At 43.3% G+C, this 19,159-nt stretch overlaps 1 long non-coding RNA gene across 1 annotated transcript in view; it reads right to left on the bottom strand.

Moving 5' to 3' along the window:
* Nucleotides 1–18,205, bottom strand: part of LOC103345341 (uncharacterized) — a 190,676-nt gene extending 172,471 nt beyond the window's left edge. Inside the window, exons 1-2 of the long non-coding RNA XR_007915471.2 lie at nt 17,851–18,205; nt 17,667–17,761 (exon numbers count right to left, since the gene is read on the bottom strand). This is a non-coding gene — a long non-coding RNA (uncharacterized lncRNA). The remainder of the gene's footprint in view (nt 1–17,666; nt 17,762–17,850) is intronic.
* Between the last annotated feature and the right edge of the window lie 954 nt (nt 18,206–19,159).

Genomic DNA, 19,159 nt, shown 5'->3' with positions numbered 1-19,159 from the left:
ATGGCCCAAGTCCTTGGGCCCCTACACCCACATAGGAGACCCAGAAAAAGTTCCTGGCTCCTGGCTCAGATGGGCGTAGCTCCAGCCGTTGCGGCCATCTGGGAGGTGAACCAGCAGATGGAAGACCTCTCTCTGTCTCTACTTCTCTCTGTAACTCTGTCTTTCAAACAAATAAAAAAAAGAAAAAAAATAGTATGAAAAAGAAAAAAACAAGCAAACAAACAAAAAAGGCTGTTTCTCAACACTTGAGATAAGGGCTGTAAACAATCATCAAATAAAAAATAGACTCATGCTAAATTTGTATAGTGCTTATGATTGTCAAGAATGAACAACAAGGGGCCAGTGCTGTGGCGTAGCAGGTAAAGCTGCTGCCTGAAGTGCCGGTATCCCAAATGGGTGTTGTTTCAAGTCCCTGCAGCTCCACTTCAGATCCAGCTCTTTGTTACAGCCTGGGAGAGCAGAAGATGGCCCAAGTTCTTGGGGCCCTGCACCCACGTGGGAGACCCAGAAAAAGCTGGCTCCTGGCTTCAGATTGGCCCAACTCTGGCTGTTGTGGCCATTTGGTGAGTGAAGCAGGGGATGGAAGATCTCTCTCTCTCTCTTTCTGCCTCTGCCTATTTCTGCTTTCAAATAAATAAATAAAAAACTTTAAAAAGCAAAAAGAACGAATCATCAGGGCCACCATTGTCATAGTAGATAAAGCTGCCACCTGCCCTAAAGGCATTCGGATCTGGCTGAAAAGCCCATGAGAGTATTTCAGGCATGAAAAGCCAAGACACTCTGGCAAAAGATCTCTGTGAGTGAGATCCCAGTGGAAAGAACAGGTCTTCAAAGAAGGAGGTACCTTTCTCTGAAGGGAGGAGAGAACCTCCACTTTGACTATGACCTTGTCTAAACAAGATAAGAATTGGAGAACTCAGAGGGCTTCCATAGCCTTGGAAACTCATGACTGGAGCATAGGGAGATTACTGATGCCATAGACAGGAGTGTCAATTGGTAAAGTCAACAACAGGAGTCACTGTGCACTTACCCCTCATGTAGGATCACTGTCCTTAATGTGCTGTGCATTGAGATTTAATGCTATAACGAGTACTCAAACAATATAGTTCACTTTGTGTTTCTATGGGGGTGCAAACTGTTGAAATCTCTACTTAATGTATACTAAACTGATCCTCTGTAAAAAAAAAAAAAAAAAAAAAAAAAAGAAAGAAAGAAAGAAATTATCAACTCCCAACTTGACTCACACTGGGATTAAACATGACAATAGGTCTGATCTGATTTCATCATCATTTAAAAAAAATCATCTATTATTTTTCACTTTATGTTTCTGTGTGGGAGCAAACTGCTGAAATCCTTACTTAATGTATACTAAGCTGATCTTCTGTATATTAAGATAATCGAAAATGAATCTTGATGTGAATGGAAGGGGAGAGGGAGTGGGAAAGGGGAGGGTTGTGGGTGGGAGGGACGCTATGGGGGGGGAAGCCATTGTAATCCATAAATCGTACTTTGGAAATTTATATTCATTAAATAAAAGTTAAAAAAAATAATTGGAGTGTGTTAGAGAGTGGTGTAGAAAGATTCTCATATATGAGAGGTTATCTCCACTGCAGGCCACCCCTTCAAGATCCTTCCAAAAAGAAATATTTCCCAGTTCCTTGCCTATCCTTCTCCATTCACTCACACCTCCTTCTCAAAGTTCATATAAAACTTCCAATATCAACTAGGCTTTGGTAGCTTACAGATGAGATTAAGCAACATATCTCAAACCTTGATCCCTCTGGGCAAAGCATCAATAATTCTTGGTCATGCAAAGACAGGTCTCCACCTTTCTGAGTCTTCTTTTCCTCTATTGTGAAGCCCTAGTGTGTCGCTCCCCCTCTTCATGGAGGAACGACACAGGACCCTGCGCTGTTCTTTTGTCTGCTCGGCCCTCCCCGGGTTTGCTGCTGGTTCTTCCCGGGTTGGCTACCGACCCTTCCACCTCCATGGAAGGGCGGTTCCCCCTAGCCACTTTCCCCACTTCCGCGGGGGAGCGGCACACCGCCGGCCGGCTCTCTCGGGGGCTGCACAGGTGTTCCTCTTAGATGTTCCTCTTAGATGTTCCTGGTGCATGTTGTCTCTCTCCTCCTTTATAGTCCTCTTCCACCAATCCCAACTCTGCTACCCACATGCCGAGTACGCTGCTCTCCTCCAATCAGGAGCAGGTCCTGCTGCTTATTGGTTGAACTGGAGGCAGCTGTGTAGAAGCTGTTTCTTCCTCTCCCAGCGCCATATTGTGGGAGAGCAGATGCATAGAATAAGTCTTAATTCCAGTAACTTAGTCTAGTCCGAGTTGCTCCCAGTTGCTCCCCACACTAGTGAGAGTGTGTAGGCCACAGGGATATTCTCTCAGGTGCAATTTTATTCATGGAGTTTACTCATTCAGCTCAATCTACTTTCCTAGAAAGGTCACCATGCAATTCTCTCATATTCCTCACAGAAACCACTGTCTTTGAAAATTAGATTATTTTAAAGATTTTGTTTATTGGCCGGCGCCGTGGCTCAATAGGCTAATCCTCCACCTTGCGGCGCCGGCACACCGGGTTCTAGTCCCGGTTGGGGCGCCGGATTCTGTCCCGGTTGCCCCTCTTCCAGGCCAGCTCTCTGCTATGGCCAGGGAGTGCAGTGGAGGATGGCCCAGGTGCTTGGGCCCTGCACCCCATGGGAGACCAGGAAAAAGCACCTGGCTCCTGGCTCCTGCCAGGATCAGCGCGGTGCGCCGGCTGCAGCGGCGGCCATTGGAGGGTGAACCAACGGCAAAGGAAGACCTTTCTCTCTCTGTCTCTCTCTCTCACTGTCCACTCTGCCTGTCAAAAAAAAAAAAAAAAAAAGATTTTGTTTATTTATTTGACAGGTACAGTTACAGACAGTGAGAGAGAGAGAGACAGAGAGAAAGGTCTTCCTTCCATTGGTTCACTCTCCAAATGGCCACAATGGCCAGAGTTATGCCAATCCAAAGCCAGGAGCCAGGAGCTTCCTCCTGGTCTCCCATGCGGGTGCAGGGCCCAAACACTTGAGCCATCCTCCACTGCCTTCCCAATGAGCTAGACTTCCCAGAGAGCTGGACTGGAAGAGAAGCAGCCAGAACTAGAACTGGCACCCATATGGGATGCTGGTGCTACAGGCAGAGGATTAACCAAGTGAGCCATGCCACCGGCCCCTGAAAATTAGATTTTATATAAACTTATGCAAACTCAAATAAAAATACTCTGCAGGACACAGGAAAGCACCAGAAAGTTCTGTTCTGAGGAGGCATCACAAAACCCCACAAATACAACTGCCCCATCGTATGAGAGCTTGCACACACTTCACAGTAATTTTCCTGAAAATTTGTGATATTACATTAATGTTGTGAATGGTCACATGCTACAGTTGTATAAATCTATGCCATATAGGTCAGTTACAGGATCCACGATGGCTGAGTTCAAACTAGACTCAAAGCACACACCTTACTCATGCAACCTGCAGATTTCTTTGCCACATTGCCATCTCAGATTGACCACATTTGTGGAGCTTCCTGTAAGAACTGTAAGAACTGTAAGAACACAAATCTCCTGGCAGAGCACCCACATCTGACAGCTTAATCACCTGAAATGTAAGCCATGCTGCACATTCTCTGGGCTTCAGATCTGAGGATCAAATGCCAGTATGGCCTTCCTCACAGACTGAGGCCTATGGCCTGCAACTCAATGTAAGATTTCTCCCAACTGAGAACCATGCATGTTTCTGTTCCTAATAAGTGAACTCCCCAGTAACCCCTGTTGCCTGCTGGGATTAATTGTCAACCCAGAAAGCATCCTCCAGGGTTAGAGACTCCGTTTGGTGTCTATGGAGCAGAATCAGAAGAACTTCAGGTCTGGAATTCCGTGGAGGAGGGCAGGAGTGGGCAAATGACCCATGTTTAGAAGGAACCTGAAAAAACCCTTTCCACACTTCTGTGGCGGTGATGCCATGACTGGGGAAGACTACATTTCCCACAAGCCTCTGCACTCCTCTACTTGGAAAGGAAGGATGATTTGTATACCTCCTGGGTATTCAGCCTTGCTATGACATGGTACATCTGAATTCATTTCCATCCATGTGCTAACCGGAATGAATTCTGATGGATTTGGCTTGACAAATTCACATTTGAAAGCAACCTGCTATGAATTGAGAAATTTAAATGGGGGTACAGTGTTGGATGATAACTGTCACAACTTTTTTCTTTTTTTTTTTTTTGACAGGCAGAGTGGACAGTGAGAGAGAGAGACAGAGAGAAAGGTCTTCCTTTGCCGTTGGTTCACCCTCCAATGGCCGCCGCTGCAGCCGGCGCACCGCGCTGATCCTGGCAGGAGCCAGGAGCCAGGTGCTTTTTCCTGGTCTCCCATGGGGTGCAGGGCTCAAGCACCTGGGCCATCCTCCACTGCACTCCCTGGCCACAGCAGAGAGCTGGCCTGGAAGAGGGGCAACCAGGACAGAATTCGGCGCCCCAACCGGGACTAGAACCCGGTGTGCCGGCGCCGCTAGGTGGAGGATTAGCCTAGTGAGCCACGGCGCTGGCCAACTGTCACAACTTTTGATGTTACCAGTCACAGAGGGGAGGGTGGTTGCAGGAACGAGTTGCGTGGTTTCTATTCCTCAGCTTAGTATAGAAATACAAAGCCAGGAAACAGCTTGCAAAGAGGCAGAAACTTCTATTTGACAGAAAAGAAACATTTATATGATTGAAAAGTGACAGAAAAAGCATCTGGTCTGAGGAGACCAGGAGGAGTGCCTGAATGGGACACTGCCTTTTTGGAAGTGTCCTGGATTTTTAAGGCATTGCTCTTTTCATTGGGTCATTCTGTGGAGGTGTCCATTGGACAGGGGTTTCACATCCTATATGGTGATTGTCTTGGGGTTTATGGAGACAGCGGGTGTCTCCTGGAGACTGTCCATCTCCTTAGAGGCTCAGGCCCCTCCTCTGCTAGCTCTGGGTGAAAGAATGCACCCACCCTGAAAGTATGATTAAAAGCCACAAGGTCACACATGTGGCATAAGAAGCTATTAGCAGTGAGATGCCAGTTAGTCCAGAAACACACTTTCCAGCCACAGCTGACAGCCTGCTTGTGAGTGACATTCTATGTATGTCTAAGGGGCCCACAGCAACCCAGCCGCACTGGAAATCCTCATTTATTTTCATTTTTAATTCTGAAAATTAGAGTTGTAAAACATTCATCTACTTGTTACAGGTGCTTGTTTAAAGCATCAGTAAAGAAATAATACGATACATAAACAAGAAATAAATATTGCTGTGGAAACTCATATGTAACCCTTTAACAAAGATACTTTCCCTCATCTACTGAATGTATCCAGAAAGTATATTCCAGAATTGGGAAAACTATTCTAGTGCATGAATTAAAATAAAATAATGGGTCTTCAGGTGAATACATTTCAAATTCATTGTGCAAAATTCCAATGTCTGATAATTATGTATAAGCTCCTGAAGTTCTTTTTCCTCTCATGTATCCATCCACCTAATAAATATGTGCTTTAGATCTGAGAGCTGGACCTGAACCTTTACTTCCATTAGAGGATTGATGCCACCATCTAAACAAAGAGGTCAAAAGAAGGGATCCAAGAATCACAAAGGCTCCACTGCTATTGGTGCTCCCACTCAAATGCGGTGTTCAGAGTTGATATGGGCTTGAGTAGGGGTTGGTGGCATTTACTGACTCTGGGCCCACAGTCTATTTCAGTTTTCTCTATGCTTAAGGTATGATTACCCCGCTCACATTCCTAAGTCTTCTCTAATCCTGCCACTGCCTCTCACTGACTGCTCTGCATGTGCAGAAACCTCAGTCTTGAGCTTCCAAGCCTAGGTACCTCCTCAAATCATAGAGACAATTGGGCCTTGAAATGTATATCTCAAAGTCATATTTCTTTAAATAGAAAGTTTTGAACTTGCATGAATCAAAGAACCAGCTTGTCACCATGAAGTAGTGTGTCCTCAAGTCCTTCCTCTGGAATTTTTCATCCTGGTCATTACAAAACTCTCAAAAATTCTCAATAGAAGCTGCTCCTACTGGCACTGAAAATAAGGATTCCATAAGACTTCCTGAGAGGATTAAACATTGGAAGACCATCCTCATTGACAGCTGGCTAATCTTGACTCATTCTTCTTTTTCTTCAGTATGGTTTCCATATAATCTCTGTAGTGCATTATTTTGAGCACTGAGAAAGTGACAAGAGTTTGAGTAACTAATTTGTGCTGATTGCAGAGGAATAAATGGTCCCGTGGTAAAGGTAAAGGAAGTGATGGCCAGAGAGTGGATGGACTAATTAGGACACTCAGGAGGATTTTGACCTGAGATTAGTCGTTTCATCTCTAGTAGTTACTTATTTAGTTGAAAAGCAGAGAAAGGGAGACAGAGAAACGGGTCCCTTCCTTCTGTTTGTACACTTCCCAAATGGGTGCCACAGCCAAGTCTGTATCTAAGACAAAGCCAAGAGTCAGGAACTCCATTTGATTCTTCTACTTGGGTGGTAAGGGCTCAGTTACTTAGACCATCTTCTACTGCCTGCCCAGGAACATTAGCAGGCATCTGGATCAGAAGCAGAGTAGCCAGGCCTCAACCTGATCCTACAATGTGGGATGCCTGCATCACAGGCAGTGACCAAAACTACTCTATCACAAGGCTAACGCCTAAGGTTGGTCTTTTCTGACACCACTACTAAAATATCTAATCAGGTACCTGTGTGTCTGACCTTTTTTTTGGGGGGGTATTAATTTATTTTGTAAATGTAATCTTTAATAAGACACGCAGACAAGATTAATGTCATCTCTCCTATAATACCTTGATCTTAAAACAATCATCATCATTATCCATCTAGTTTATATTACATTTATATCCATAACCACATATAAATATGTTGTGTAACTTACAGAAGTAAAATTTTATGTGGATTTGAGATTTAAATACTGTATTACAAAAATATGAAAAATTAAATACATCCTTTGTACAATTTCAGAAATCATATAACTTCTTAAAAACATTTATTTTTCTTCATTTAAAAGTCAGAATTAGAGAGAGAGAGAGAGAGAGAGAGAGAGAGAGAGATGGAGATCGTATCCCCAACTGTCTGCAATATGCAGGGCTTGGCCAAGATGAAGCCAGGAGCCTTGAACTCCATCTGGGTCTCCCATGCCAGCTGTAGCAGCCCAAACAGATGGGCTATCTTCTGCTGTTTTCTCAGATGCATTACCAGAGAGCCTGATAGAAAGTGGAGCAGCCAGGAATTAATTCAGTGCCCATATGGGATTCTGGCACTTCAGGAAGTGGCTTAACCCATGGTTTCACATTAGTCCCTCACATAACCTTTAAAAAAAAAAAAAAGAACATAGAGTTACATCAAGAAAAAGAGACACAGAGATAGAAATCTTGTATCTTCTGGTTCATTCCTAAAATGGCTGCAATGGCCAGGGCTTGGTCAAGAGAAGCCAGGAGCCAGAAGTTCCATCCAGATTCCCCTTGGTGGGGAGGGAGTTCCTCAAGTATTTGGACCATCTTCTGCTGCTTTCCCAAGCACATTGGCAGAGAGATGGGTCTTAAATAGAACAGCCAGGCAATGAACCAGCGCTCAAATAGGATGCCAGCATCACACATAGCAGCATCACCCACTATACCACAATGTTGGACCCTTATAAAGTTGTTTATGTAGCACGAAGATGATAATATAATTCACTTATCATGCAATTCAGTCTGACAATTTATAATCACCCAAAAGAAAAAAGGTGAGGTGAATCTATTGCTGAAGATGTTGCTTTAGGGTTGGCGCTGTGGCACAGTGGGTACAGCTGCCACCTGCAGCATCAGCATCCCATATGGGCACCAGTTCGAGTCCTAGTTATGCCACTGCTGATCCAGCACCCTGTCAATTTTCCTGGTAAAGCAGAAGATGGCGCCTGCACCCATGTTGAAGACCCAGAAGCTCTGTGTCCTGGCTTTGGATCAGCCCAGCCCTTAACATTGCAGTCATTTGGGGTGTGAATCAGCTGACGAGATCTCACACTCTGTCTCTCTCTGCCTCCCCCCTTCAAACAAATAAGTAACTCTTAAAAGTAACTCAGGAGGCAGGTGTTGCGGCCTAGTAAGTGAAGCCTCCGCCTTAGGCACTGGCACCCCATATGGGCACTGGTTCTAGACCTGCCTGCTCCTCTTCTGATCCAGCTCTCTGCTATGGTCTGAGGAAACAGTAGAAAATGGCCCAGATTCTTGGGTCTCTGCACCCATGTGGAAGACCTGGAAGAAGCTCCTGGATCCTGGCTTTGGGTTGGCACAGCTCCAGTCATTGTGGCCATTTGGGGAGTGAACCAGTGGATGGAAGACTTTTCTCTCATCTCTCCCTCTCACTGTCTGTAACTCTATCTCTCAAACAAATAAATAAAATCTGAAAAAAGTAGCTCAAATAAATAAATCTTAAAAAAGCAAAAGATACTTCTTGGGACACACACATCCCAGAATGCCTGGATTTCATTCCCAGCTGCATTCCTAATTCCATATTTCTGCTAATGCCCACCTGGAACCACATCAACCATAAGTAAAAAACTCAAGTAGTTAAGAAAATTTGAGCCATATTGGAAACCTAGATTGAGTTCCCAACTCTTGGTTTTGCTAAATTATTTAAAATTAATTGGCTAATCATTTAGAAATGGAGGGAGAGAGAGAGAGATAGAAATTTCCCTTTGACTAGATAGCTCTGCCCAATGCCCCTAACATTTAGGGCTGTGGCAAGCCCAACATGGTTGAGGAATTCCATCCAGGTCTCCAGTATGGAAGGCAGAAATTCAAGTCTGCCTTCATCTGCTGCCTCCTTTGCACATTAGCAAAAGAATTCACAGTATTCGATATGAATTGAAAGCACAATAGCTAGCGCCTCACCCAGCATGCTGATATGGGACATGGGCATCCTGATCAATGGCTCAGCCTGCTGCACTGCCATGCCTGCCTTAGTCGCTCCCAGGTTTAAGTTAACTCAGCCTCACTGATGTGAGCATTTTGAGAGTGAACCAGCATGAGGGGGTACACCTATCTTCCCCCTCTCCTTGCTTCTAAAATTAACAAAAGGAATTGATGTTGTGACACAATAGATCAAGCCACCCTCTGCAATATTGACATCCCACTGTGCCTTGGGATTCTGAACTCATGTGGGAGACTAAAATGAAGTGTTGGCCTCCAGCCTTCCAGCCACAACCATCGAAGCCATTTGGAGAGAGTGAACCAGCTGATGGAAGATCTTTCTCTGCCTCTCTGTAATTCTGCCTTTCAAACAAATAAATAAATGTAAAAATAAAATAAACACAAATAAATAAGTAAAAAAGTACTCTTTTGCTTTTCTTCCATGTCCCCAACAATCTGAAACTAAAGCCACTACAAATATGCTGTTTGTATAGATTTGTCTACTCTGGATGTTGAGTGTAATAGAAGATCCAAGTGTTCTGCCCAGTATAGAGCCTCTGTCACTTGAGTGGGATTGAGCCCTATCTCTAAGATGTATTTATATAGAACATAATTCTGGCATCAGGTAGCTGCAGATAGGAAAAATCAAGGTATCTTTCTCTTGGGTCTGGCGCTGTGGTGCAGTGGGTTAATGCCCTGGCCTGAAGCACAGGCATCCCATATGGCCGCCAGTTCAAGACCTGGTTGCTCCACTTCCTATCCAGCTCTCTGCTATGGCCTAGAAAAGTAGTGGAGGATGGCCCAAGTCCTTGGGTCCCTGCACCCGCATGGGAGACCCAGAAGAAGCTCCTGACTCCTGGTTTTGGATTGGTGAAGCTCCGGCTCACGGCTATTGGAGAAGGGAATCAACCAACAGAAGACCTCTCTCTCTCTGCCTCTCCTCTCTCTGTGTAACTCTGACTTTCAAATAAATAAATAAATCTTTAAAAAAAAATAAAGATGTCTTTCTCCCCAGGTGGCAGCTCCCAGCAAGGGGAACCCTATGTTTCCCATTGTTCCTGTATGGAGAAGTTTCCTTCTAAGTCAGGGCAGGGGAGAGAGGGGAGAGGGAAATCAGGTCTAGATTTAAATAGTACTACTGAGTCCCTCTGCTTTTAGCAAATCTTACATTTTCATAATATTTATGTGCTAAATGTATTTGGGACCATTTCTAGAAACTTTGCAGGGATATTTCTTTATTATTTCTTTTTTTTTATTATTGGACAGATAGAGTTAGACAGTGAGTGAGAGAGACAGAGAGAAAGGTCTTCCTTCCATTGGTTCACTCCCCAAATGCCCACTATGGCTGGCTCTGTGCTGATCTGAAGCCAGGAACCAAGTGCTTCCTCCTGGTCTCCCATGCGGGTGCAGAGGCCCAAGCACTTGGCCATCCTCCACTGCCTTCCCAGGCCACAGCAGAGAGCTGGACTGGAAGAGGAGCAACCAGGCAAGAACCTGGCACCCATATGGGAGGCTGATGCCGCAGGCAGAGAATTAACCTAGTGAGGCACGGCACCAGCCCTTCTTTATTATTTTTTAAAGTTATTTTGATTAATTCTACTGAAGTGAGGGTCCACACAACTACTCATACTGTTATGTCAGAATTCTTTCTAGGAAACTTACAGCTTTATTTTTTGATTGCTCAGTGAATTATTAATTATGTTTATAATTGACACCTAGTAAAGGCATATCAGCTAAAAGGAATTAAACTCAAATATCGTTTAAATGACTCATATGATTATTTATGTACCTTATCGACTTTGCAGATGTTATGAAGATCTGTGTTATTATAATGTAATTTTTCTATTTCAAATCCTGTAAGTCATCCCCATTCTCATGAAATTAGTGATAATCAGTGCATGAACTGACAACACACTGATAATAAACTTAAAGATACATTGAACAACAAGTGACTACCAAATGCTGAAACCTCACTATGATTCACTATATAGCTAATTTAGTAATCTTACTGAGGAAATTAGGTGCATTTAAAATATTGTCTTCATTACTAATTCTAAATCTTTTTTAAAGGACTGACATCTGTCCTTCTAAAATTACTCCAAACACTTTAAAGAGATGAATCCCCTTCAAAGTCATCCATGAAGAAAGCCTTGTCTAGATTCCAAAATTGGAGTGAGTCAGCAGAGAGATCTCTGTCTTTCAAATATAAAACTATAGACCAATATGCCTGATGATTATAGACACAAAATTTTCATAAGACTAGCTATCCAAGTCCTACAGCAAATAAAAACCAATTAGGATGTGTCCTGGGGATATATGGGATAGTTAAATGCATGCAAACCAAAAAGAAAATAAATCACATCAACAGGATGATGGATAAAATCATTAGAATTATCTCAATTGGGGTAATTAAAGCATTCAAAAACTAACATCAGTTTATGAAAAAATTGTGAGCAACATATTTTTAGAAGGATTATACCTCAATACAGTAAAGCATGTATATGACTAACCCATATCTAACATTCTCCAGAATGGCAAAGAGCTGAAAGCATTTCATTCAAGATCTGGCCCAGACAAGAATGCTGTGTCTCACCACTGTTATTCAATATTGCACTGAAAGTTTGGACCAAAAAAGTAGGCAAGTGGCAGAAAGAAAAGGCTGCTAATAGGAAAGAAGAAAGCAAATTATGTGCTGTTTCCAGATGACACGATTCTATATACAGAGAAACCAAATGACTCTACCAAGAGACTTTTGCAACTAATCAATGGATTCACCAAAGTTGCAGGATACAAAATGAACACAGAAGAATCAGGAGCACTTTTGTATCCAAAGTGAACTCACTGAAAACTATAAAAACAATTGGATTCACAACAGCTGCAAGGAAACAAAAGACCTTGGAATAAATATAACCCAGGATGTGAAAGACCTCTACAAGAAAAAATTTACAAATAGTGATGAAAGGAATTGAAGATAAAAGGTTAAAAACTGCCATCAGAACATCACTAAAATTCTTCATAGTATTACACAAAATGAACTTAAAAATAATATGGAACTGGGGTCAGCATTGTGGCATATCATGTAAAGTCCCCATCTGAGATGCTGGTATCCCAAATGTGCTCTGGCTTGAGACCTAAGTGGTCCACTTCCGAGCCAGCTCTCAGCTAATGGCCTGGGACAGCAATGGAAGGCAGCTCAAGTACTTGAGGCCCTGCCACCCACAAGGGAGGCTCAAATGAAGCTCTTGGCTCCTAACTTCCATCTGGCCCAGGCCTGGCCACTGTGACCATTTGAGGAATGAATCAACAGTTGGAAGATCTCTTTCTGTCTCTCCCTCTCTTTCTCTAATATCCAGACTTTCAAATAAATCAATGTTTTGGAGAATTAGTATTGGGTCAAAAAGTCCCTCAAACAGCCAAAGCAATACTGAAGAACAGCATTCTGGTATCACTACAATATCTGAATTCAAGACAGATATTTATAACAGATAGTATACTATAATATCTGTTAATACATATATAACAATATATATAATTATATTATATACATATTATTACATGTTGTATATTACATATTATTTATTGTGTCATATATTATATGTATTACTTTATAATTATAACAGATATTGTAACCACTGGCATTTAAACAGATAGACCAATGGGACAGAATAGAGGTCTCAGCAAAAAACCCATACATCCACAGATAATTTACATTTGACAAATACTCCAAAAATACACTAAAGAAATAAATCTTTTCAGTAAATGGTCCAGAGGAAACTGGGTATTCATACGCAGAAGACTGAAAGGAGACTGCCCCAACCTTACCTTAAACAAAAACAAATTTAATCAATGATCTAAATGTAAGACATAAATCTCATAAAGAAGAAGGGGAATTCTATACAACATTGACGTAAACAATAGCTTTGGATAAGATCTCAAAAGTACAGGCAATAAAAACACAAATATATAATTTTGATATCAACTAAGAAGATTCCTAAAACCAAAAACAAAAATATAAACAAAACAGCCACCAAAATGAAGATATAACCAATTGAATGAGCTAAAACATTTGCAAACTATGCATCTGACAAAGGACTGAGACACAGAATAGGTATGGAACTGGAAAAACGGCATAGTAGCAACAAAAAACAATATAGTTAGCTGGAAAAAGGATTTGAATAGGGGCCAGTGCTGTGGTGTATCGGGTAAAGCCTCCTTCTGCAGTGCCTGCATCCCATATGGGCACTGGTTTGAGTCCTGGCTGTTCCACTTCCGATTCAGCTCTCTGCTATGACCTGGAAAAGCAATGGAAGATGGCCCAAGTCCTTAGGCTCCTGCACCTTTGTGGGAAGACCAGAAGGAAGCTCCTGGTTCCTGGCTTCAGATCTGCACACCTCCAGCCATTGAGGCTTTCTGGGGAGTGAACCAGCAGATGGAAGACTTCTCTCCCTCTCTCTCTCACTATACCTCTGCCCCTCTGCAACTGCCTTTCAAATAAATAAATAAATCTTTAAAAAATTAAGTGAAGATACAAAAAGGAATTCACTTTGTTTGTTTCTACATAATCTACCAGAAAAAAAGTCATTGGGTGTCGCTCCCCCTCTTCGTGGAGGAACGACACTAAACCCTGCGCTGTTCTTTTGTCTGCTCGGCCCTCCCCGGGTTTGCTGCTGGTTCTTCCCGGGTTGGCTACTGTCCCTTCCACCTCCGTGGAAGGGCGGTTCCCCCTGCCACATTCCCCACTTCCGCAGGGAAGCGGCACACCGCCGGCCGGCTCTCTCGGGGGCTGCACAGGTATTCCCCTTAGATGTTCCTGGTGCATGCCGTCTCTCTCCTCCTTTATAGTCCTCCTCCGCCAATCCTAACTCGGCTGCCCACACGCCGAGTACGCTGCTCTCCTCCAATTAGGAGCAAGTCCTACAGTTTATTGGCTGAACTGGAGGCAGCTGTGTAGAAGCTGTTTTCTTCTCTCCCAGCGCCATATTGTGGGAGAGCAGATGCATAGAATAAGTCTTAATTCCAGTAACAGTATAGTCCGAGTTGCTCCCCACAATTGGGCCCCTGCACCCATGCAGGAGACCAGGAAGAAGCTCCTGACTCCTGGATTTGGATCGGCGCAGCTCCAGCCATTGCAGCCATCTGGAGAATGAACCAGCGGATGGAAGACCTCCCTCTCTGTCTCTACCTCTCTCTGTAATTCTGTCTTTCAAATAAATAAAATAAATCTTAAAAAAATAAAGTGATAAGTGAGAAAACTAGGGAAACTTTATAAACAAAGACAGGCATGGGTGCTGGGTGGAGCAGTTTATACACCACTTCTGATGACCACATCCCATATCAGAATGTCATGTTTGAGTATAGCTATCCCAGTTCTGATGCACTTTCCCTCTAATGCATGCTGTGGCAGGCAGAAGTTCATGCTTCTAGTATTTGGATCTCTGCCACACATGTGGGAAACCTGGAAGGACTTCTTGGCTCCTGTGCTCAGCCTGAATTAGCCACAATTGTTGCAGGCATTCAGAGACTGAAACATTAGATATAAGATCATTCTCTTCCTCTGTTTCTAGATCTTTTTCAAACAAATAAAAATCAGTAAGACTTTTAAAAAGAATTATAATAAAGGGGAATCAATTTCAAATATGCTGCATATTACTCCAAATACAGCAATCATCATCTTAAATGTGTATTAACTAATTACTCCAATTAAGAGACTGACACAGTTCATTTAAGACCAAGACCCAACTTTGGATCATCTACAGGAAAATTATTTAAATTTAAAGAGACACGGAGGGGATTTGAGGCCATGTTGCTCAAAGGAGAATAAATTTCAATTCCATAGGAAGAATAACTTCAAAATGTATATTGTACAACATAATAATAGTTAATAGCAATGTGTTCTAAGGAAAATAATGAAGAATTTAGATTTTAAGTGTTCTCGCCACAAAAAAGGCATATGATATTTTATATATATCAACTGAAGATACATAAATATATTTTAAAGGCAAACATAAAGACATAGACTAAATATAAAAATAAGTACCATGCAGCCCCATGAAGATGCCAGTGGAAAGCAAGTATTGGCTCTTTCTGATGCCCTGTTCCCGTTCTGATGTTGTTTAGGGATCCTACCCAGAGTCATCTCATTAACATAGACTTAGCTACCATCTGAAATGTGTGTGTTAGGCAGGAACAGAGCCAGGCCTACCATTCAGGAAATTCCAGAGGTCTTAGGATCTCTGAGCCAAAAATGACAAAGTCAAATAAAGTTTTTATTATACCAGGCATGAAAATAATCTCAAATTTAAACTTTCTCAGCCAACAGAAGCTGATCTTCCTAGACATTCAAAATTGACAAATTATACTCTGATTAAACCAAATCTGTGGATGCAAAATGCATGTGCATTTGCTTTTCAAATCTGGCACCACTTAGCTAGGTCAGGTCTTTCTTTACCTTTACAAAAGATTTCCTTTCTGCATAAGGCAGATAGAACCTAGAGGGCATAACTCATTTCTGTCCTGCCCCTTCAATATCAGCATCAAATTAGCTGACACTAATATGTCCCCCGAGGTAGGAACTGCACTTGGGAGAAGAAATTTTAGTGTCCCAATGGGTTAGCAACATTGATGGAGGGTATACAGTAGATACCATTTGCCTTGGAGACATCCAATGTCCCCCTTCTTACTCCTGTTCTTTAGGAAGAAACAGCCAGGGGCTGGCACTCACCTGATACTCCTAGGGATCTGGCCCCTGGAAAATCTGTCATCACCCACAACTCAGGACAAGGGAAAGAGAGGCGTGTGTTAGGGAGACATTGCCCTGTAAAGCTTCCAAGAGGATTCTCAAACTGATGACATTTTAATAAGATGTCTGCATTTAAGGGAGATAAGAAGAAATGTACAGTATTTTAAAAAATGTATTTTTATTTGACAAGTAGGGCTGCAGAGACAGTCACAGAGAGATCTTCCACTAAATGGTTCACTGCTCACATGCATGCAAAGGCCAGGGCTGGCCCACGTTGAAGCCAGGAGGCTGGAATTAAATCAGATCCTCCTATGTGGGTGATTGGGACCCAAGTACTTCAACCATCCCTGCTTCTTCCTCAGGTGAGCATTAGGTTGGAAGCAGAGCTGGAATGCAAACCAGGGCTCTCTGACAGGGACTGTGGGAGTCCTAGGAACATCTTAACCACTACTACAAATACCCACTCCAAACAAAATTTCTTTACACTTGGGTGTCAGGTAAGCATTCTTGGCTTTCCTCTAATATGATAGGTTCATAGACAGAAAATAAGTGTTTTAAAGAGTTAAGAAATTTCCTAGTGGGGAAAAAAGACAATACTATTTTAGCAATAGTATTTTAACTGAAACTGAATGAAATATGCCATAAAGAAAATCACTGATGCTGTTGTGAACTTCAAGGAGCAGTTAACATTTGGCAAAGTGGGAGAAGATTTGGACATTTACTGATTTTTTGTTTGTTTTTAAAGATTAATTTATTTATATGAAAGGCAGAGTTACACAGAGGCAGAGAGAGAGCGAGAAAGAGAAAGAGAGAGAGAGAGGGGGGTCTTCCATCTGCTGGTTTACTCCCCAAATGGCTGAAATGACCAGAGCTGGGCCAATCCAAACCCAGGAGCCAGGAGCCTGGAGCCTCTTCCAGGTCTCCCACTTGAGTGCAGGGGCCAAGGATTTGGGCCATCTCCAAGTGCTTTCCCAGAGGAATTAGCAGGGAGCTGGAGCATAGGTGGAGCGGCCAGGACTAGAAACTGTACCCATTTGGGATACCAGCACTGCAGGCAGCGGCTTTACTCACTATGCCAGGGAAATGGCCCTGAGATTTTTTTTTAGGGGGGGGGACAGGCTTCATACTCTTTATTGAACATGGTTTATCCCTCTGAAACTCTTTGTGGATGGCTACGTGGCACAGCCGGTTAACACCCTGGCCTGAAGTGCCAGCATCCCATATGCGCACAGGTTCAAGACCCGGCTGCTCCACTTCTGATCAATCTCTCTGCTATGGCCTGGGCAAGCAGTAGAAGATGGCCCAAGTGCTTGGGCCCCTGCACCCATGTGGGAAACCCAGAGGAAGCTCCTGGCTCCTGGTTTCAGATCGATGCAGCTCCAGCTGTTGTGGTCAATTGAGGAGTGAACAATCGAATGGAAGACCTCTCTCTCTCTCTCTCTCTCTGCCTCTCCTCTCTCTGTGTAACTCTGACTTTCAGATAAATAAATAAATCTTTTTTAAGAAAAAAAATAAACTTACAGGGATTTTTAATTCCAAGTATAAGAATTTAATCTACAGGACCAAGTGGGATATTCCAAGCAATGATTAGGCTCAATCCATTCATATGATTAATGGACTATCTCCAGGGGGTCTGCTATAGAAGCCACTTTGCACTGGCCACACCAGCACTCCGTTTACTTGGCCACATGGTCTCTGCGGCACCCCAAGCCTCTGCCAACAAGAAGCCATCGCTAGATGCTGCCTCACAACCTTGAGCAGAACCTTGAGTCAAATAACACCCTTTTTTCATAATTTACCCGGTTTGAGATCTTGTGTTATTATTAACATAAAGCGACGCAGGGCCCTAGGAAGAGCTACACTGAAAGGACCGGGTTACTGACATTAAACCTTGTTTGCAATTCAGGAGACTCCGGTCATCCCTAGAGAGAAAGGTGGGACAGAGGACCCGCAAGTCAGCTTCTCACCCATGACAGCCAGATCTGAAGTCTGAATTCGAAGTCCTTCCTGTCCTCATCAACAATGTCGGCGGATTCGGGGCTCCAGAGCTGAGCCACCGTCACTGCAAACAGGGCCAGGACAAGACCCTCAGGGCTCCGGCTGTGGCCCAGCTCACATCCTGCGGGCCTGAGGGGACTGGACCTCACTCACCATTTTCCAGCTTCTGAGGAGTCCTGGTCCTGAGGTCTCCGTAACAGGGAGCGGAAAGGCTGACCACGGGAGGCCGCGACCAGGAGCAGAGCCGGGAAGCCAAGAGCAGCGGAGCCCAGAAAGAAGATTCACACAGCATTGCCCAGGCCAACCTGCTTGGGTAGTTCACACAATGGCGTGCACTTATGGCGTCAGAGGAGACGCAGCCAATCAGATGCAGCCTGCGGGCCTTTCTTGGGACTGTGCTGTGTTGCGGGAATACAGTGGGCACCCTGGGCTCAAGTGTGAAGCTGTCTCTCCTTTTCCTGGGACACGACACTGCCACAGCAGAGGGCGCCGACACCTTCCAGACCATCTCCTGAGCTACTTCCCTGTTCCATTGTCTGTGATCCTGTGAGTTGGGGCTCCTAATAAACGTTTCTATGAGTTACAATATACCCAGTGTTTGGGTTCTAGGTCTTTTCTTTATATTCTTGTTTTATTTTTCTGTGAGTTTGAGATTTTTAGTACTGATTTGAAACGGTTGAGTATTATTTCTTGGTCTCACTGATCTTTATTTGTTTCCTAGTCTGTATTTTGTCCTTCAAAAATGTTGTCTATTTGTTTTTGTTGTGCCTAGTAACACCTTTCATTGTATATATTGCCCTTGAACCTAAGAATCTTGCTTAACCCTCTCATCAGTTTCTATTTGGTTATGTTCTTTTATATATATTAAAATCTTCTTGGTGAAAAATTGACCCTTTTACCTAATATTTCCTGTTCCTCACTCAATTTCCATGACTATACCTCCAGAACAATGTCGATGAGACAGAAGGAGAGGTAGATCCTGCTCAAGTTCTTCCCTGTTCCATTCAACCTATATCAGGGCTCCTTCATCACCAACACTTCTTTCTACAGAGTAACTTTTGCCCCACCCTGGAATGACATCATTTCTTGTGTTTCCCACTTTTGGCAGTTTTGGGTACCACCCTGTGTCTTTCCAAAAGCTGCTGCTTCTGTCAGGTGTCTATGCTATTTACCTGTACCCTGTGTCTTCCTTTTGTCTCTGGGCCCCTGTGAATCCAATCCAGCCCACTATCTGCATCCCAGTGGTCTTATATATTGTCACATCAGTTGTGCCTCAAATGTCCCCATTTGTGTGACAATTTGTTTATCTATTCATTTACTGCAGGGCATCTTGGTTTCATACCTGTGAAATCCAATATGAATAAAACTACTGCATTTATGTTCAAGATGGATAGTGTGGAATATGTATTTTCACATCAACTGGGTAAATCGATATGGGAATCTTTGCTGCACTGTATGGTGA

The sequence above is a fragment of the Oryctolagus cuniculus genome, chromosome 1, assembly GCF_964237555.1.
Source record: "Oryctolagus cuniculus chromosome 1, mOryCun1.1, whole genome shotgun sequence".
Lineage (NCBI taxonomy): Eukaryota > Metazoa > Chordata > Mammalia > Lagomorpha > Leporidae > Oryctolagus > Oryctolagus cuniculus.
Note: the sequence above shows the minus strand (reverse complement) of the source record. Positions and strands in the feature narration are given on the sequence as shown.